The sequence below is a fragment of the Montipora foliosa genome, chromosome 14, assembly GCF_036669935.1.
Source record: "Montipora foliosa isolate CH-2021 chromosome 14, ASM3666993v2, whole genome shotgun sequence".
In the NCBI taxonomy this organism is placed as follows: domain Eukaryota; kingdom Metazoa; phylum Cnidaria; class Anthozoa; order Scleractinia; family Acroporidae; genus Montipora; species Montipora foliosa.
Window position 1 is genome coordinate 6,252,976 of NC_090882.1, and position 4,789 is coordinate 6,257,764.

General features: G+C 37.7%; 1 protein-coding gene across 5 annotated transcripts in view; it reads left to right on the forward strand.

The window, feature by feature from the left end:
- Positions 1-1,044: 1,044 nt before the first annotated feature.
- Positions 1,045-4,789, forward strand: part of LOC137985165 (uncharacterized) — a 37,330-nt gene continuing 33,585 nt past the window's right edge. For 2 of the 5 annotated variants that reach the window (XM_068832678.1, XM_068832683.1), the window contains exon 1: positions 1,050-1,169. The gene's annotated coding sequence lies outside the window, so the exon portion shown is untranslated. Of the gene's footprint in view, positions 1,170-4,789 lie in introns of all 5 variants that reach the window. The other 3 variants (XM_068832679.1, XM_068832680.1, XM_068832681.1) reach the window with 3 other exon arrangements.

Consider the following 4,789-nt stretch of genomic DNA (forward strand, 5'->3'; position numbering starts at 1 on the left):
CATGGGTATACATGGTTATACATGGATATACATGGGTATACATGAATATATATGGGTATACATGGACATACATGGTTATACATAGATATACATGGGTATACATGGACATACATGGTTATACATGGATACACATGGGTATACATGGACATACATGGGTATACATGGATATACATGGGTATACATGAATATATATGGGTATAAATGGACATACATGGTTATACATGGATATACATGGGTATACGTGGACATACATGGTTATACATGGTTATACATGGATACACATGGGTATACATGGACATACATGGGTATACATGGATATACATGGGTATACATGAATATATATGGGTATACATGAACATATATGGTTATACATGGACATACATGGGTATACATAGATATACATGGGTATACATGGACATACATGGTTATACATGGATACACATGGGTATACATGGACATACATGGGTATACATGGATATACATGGGTATACATGAATATATATGGGTATAAATGGACATACATGGTTATACATGGATATACATGGGTATACATGGACATACATGGTTATACATGGTTATACATGGATACACATGGGTATACATGGACATACATGGGTATACATGGATATACATGGGTATACATGAATATATATGGGTATACATGAACATATATGGTTATACATGGACATACATGGGTATACATGGATATACATGGACATACATGGGCATACATGGATATACATGCCTGTATGTGGGTGTACATGGGTATACATGGGTATACATGTGTATACATGGACATACATGGGAATACATGGATATACATGGAAATACATGAGAATACAGAGAGATATGGATATACATGTATATACTTTGCTATAGCTACCTATATATGCTGATATACCTCTTTTATATAATTTATGCGCCTTATGATACACTTTAATAACCCTACTTAAAGTACATACCAACTTTTTTCGACCAGCTTGTCTATTGTCGAGAGAGTCTGGAGAGAGAGTCTGGGTGGTGATTCTTTCTAATCCGGGGTAAGTCGAAGTGAATCCACTTCCGTCTTTGACTTAGAGAACAGTAGCGCTCCAACGCAGACATTCTTGTTATTCGTCAAGCAATCTTTCCTCCTCAAAGAACAGGGACATTGAGGTAAGGAGATAAAGGTAAGAGGGTTGATGATACATTTAAATGTAGGTACGTCTTGTGGGAATTGATTGAGTTTATGTAAAGCTAATTGTAGTTACTTTAGTGGGAAAATGGTAATAAACATCTATCACATCTTCAATCGAATGAACGCTTTGGGCAAAACCAGTCTTGATTTTGAACTTCATACCTTTCCTTGCCGTCAAACATCCACAAAGTCTGGAAACTTTCATCTCGTTTGGAGCGTACGACGTTTGGATACTTTCAGTAATCGCTGCTTATTTACCGATATCCATAAAAGCTTATATTCTTTCGATTGGATAGATATCATGTTCTGGAAACGGGAGAAAGATTCTGTGGCTGTCTTTTGTGTGTCTTGGAAAGAATTTTCCATATACTTTGAAATTATTTTAAGCTGTCTCTAAACGCAAATGGTGATTCCTTTGAATTTTTGAGAGATCAGATCTCTTGAAAAGTAAGAATTAGTGCTGAATTAATGAGGGTTGATAGTCTTGAGGCAAGTTTTAGGTATTTGTTTTTTAAAGCTACCTGTGAGAACTAAAACTGGAAAAAAAAAAGGAAAACTAAAGTTGAGATTACTTGACTTTTAGCGACTTGAGGAAATCTTGTAAGTCTCCATAAAGCAAAACCTTGTACTTTCAGAACAGTGTAGATCATTTGGCCCAGCTAGTAGTTCCACTTTGGTGGATATTCATGCTCCAAGTATAACAACGGACAATTTATTGTTTTTTTCTATTTAGTTAAGGACGAGTTTAGGTTAGTTCCTAGAATTTCAGCTTGGAATTGCACCAGCGTTTGTTAAGTGCAATGGTCAGTAATCGTTGACAGCCAGAGTTTTTTTTTTAATTTTACCATCAACCCGACGTGTTTTCAGCAACATCTAGTCTGCACTGCCTGTGGCCAGTTTGTGATGGCATTCAGAAATTTGCACAACAATGTTTTGACAGATTTTTTGGCCGGTTGCCAAGTGATGAGAGATCGGACTTTAAACATGCACAAATCCATGGATAATGAAAATTCGCCTTCCCCCAACACCCCTAAGGCAAAAGTAAAAAAGGCTTATTATCCAATTCGTAGTCAGCGTTTGAAAATTGGAAGCTAAAGGAGTGAAGCAAAGTCGTCAGAGGTACAGCGACACTTACTCTAAAATTAACTAATTAATTTCTAGGTTTCAAGGATTCAATGTGTCGACCCGAGAAATCAATCCTTACAAGTTCTGCAAGTTTTGCTACATCGGCAATTTTTTGGCTCTATGTAATTTGCTGTCATTTGTCGTCGCTTAACAGTTGAGATATTTGTAAATTTGCCTAAATTCCGTATGCAGTAACTATTCGGTGTTTGCTTCATCATCGCGTCTATTCAATGTACTTGAGTTCTGTTGCCTAATGATATGTAATTCCCTTCGTTCATTTCGTCCCTTTATTATGTAATCGTCTTTCGTAATAAAAGTATTGTATTTCCTCTTGTAAGTTAGTTGTTGTACCCGGAGTTGCCATAGAGATCTTGCAAGTAGTTTATTTCAGTCGTGGTTTTTTGACGTTTCTGAAGTTAAGTTTTAAGTATCTTGCTTGTAACTTTGTATTTCTATATTTCCTTTCTGTAGTGAATCGTTAAGTTACGTACGAATTTCAAGCTGTGCAGGAGTTTAATTACACGGTGAAATTAAACAACAACAACTTTATTACCCTTTTTCCTAACAGAACAAATTACAGAAAATGAAATTAGAAAAAGAGTGATGGCTTCCTTAATAACTGTGAAAGCTAACGAAAGTTGGAAGCCCAAGTAAAAAAGTAAAAAAGACTAATTTGAAAGACAGGTCGGACACACAAGTAACGCACACAACAAAACACAACTACAATGCAATCGGCAACCTAAACTATCTACCTAACCTATCTAAAACCATAACCTAAACTTAGTCCTAAACTTATGTTCCACTCCGCTTCAGCAATTTTATCAGCAACCGTGGTCGTAGTACATTAGCTTTTCAATCTGTCTTCGTTGATTAGTTAATTGCTATCAACTAAGTTCACTTGATAAAACCAAATTTCCGTAGCCTGCGTAGCTAGCTGGCAGGATATTTTATTCCAGGATTATTTCATACCGCAGCCAACTCTCCCGGTTTTCCCGGGAGTCTCCAAGTTTTTCATCAAATCTCCTGGTCAGAGCACTAAATCTCCCTGGAAATACCTCCCGTGGTCTTTTTCAACATTTTTTCATTAATTTAGTGATCTTTGAGATGTCAAAAAGGAAAATAAAACAAGAAATGGATTCTAGTGCTCTCATTTTAGCTGTTCTGGTTCGGAAAACGTAAATTGATATAGGCTATATTTAACAAGTACCGTAATTGGTCAGAAATCAGCCAATCAAATTGCACAATACGTGGTAGAAAGTGGGCGCGGTTATGGGAACAATAGCAATTGCTGTTCTAACCGAGAAACGTCGGGAACATTCGGAAGGGCTTCGGGTTATTTTCGGAGAGTATTCAGATATTGTCGAATGACATTCTTGCAATCACGGCAAAGATTTTTAGATGTTTCCAGATTTTTGGACTGTGGGGGTTGGCAGGTATGTTATTTAAACACACGGGAGTAAATCGATGATAGCTTCGTTGTGTTTTGGCCCCGAGTAAAAACTACTAGTCCCCATGACAGTCTCGGCCCACGCACGGCCAAAACCATGGCACTGGCGAATGTTTAAATAATCCTGCGATAAAATCACAGTTGAGGAACAAACATTAACCGGTTAACGGCTATCGTCTTCCTCTCTGAATGATTTGTGTTCTTCAGGAAGGACAAATCGCTGAAAAGACTTTTTAGTCAGCGCTAAGATCCCTTCACAGCTTTGGAAGGTTACAGACCCTAGGTTAACGTGACAAGCATTCCCTTATCTACATCCATCTTCCAAAGCCCACGCTATAGAAAAGTCATGAGCTCTCAGACAAAAAAAAAAAAAATCCTCTGCACCTATATTTCTTCCGCCCCCCAAAACACAACAGTTATCTGCGGTGAGGAGAGTGACAATATCACAATTCCTTGAAAACACACCACTTCCAGACAATGCAGTCATTGCTACACTCCGGCGATGTCTGCTTACTTTATACAAAGGGATCAAAATTCGACAAACACTATAAGCCTAATCCACCAATCCCCACATCTACCTTTGGGGACCTTAGGAGACTGATATTAAAAGAAAAAAGTTCATTTAGTTTAACGGCAAACACCTCCTACAGACACACGGAATAGCAATGGCACAAAAATGGCAGTTACTGTAGCTTTCTCAGTCATTCCATGGCACATAGAGAGAAACAACTACTCCTTTCTAGTCCTCACAAACCTATCGTCTGGAAAAAGTTAAAGTAGATGAAAAATTATATTGATGTGATTTGCAAGAAAGCATGGGAGCATATAGGGGCGATGAAACGCATAAAGGCTCTTGTTCCTTTAAATACACTGGAAACGGTTTATAAGAGCCTCGTACAGTCCTAATTTCAATATTACCCCCCCCCCCCCCCTTGTTGGCAAAATATTCGGCAAAGTACTAAAAGATAAGCTGCAAAGAGCAGATAGAGTTCTCACGGGTGCTGATTATGATATTTGTTCAAATGAAGTAATTGATGCAA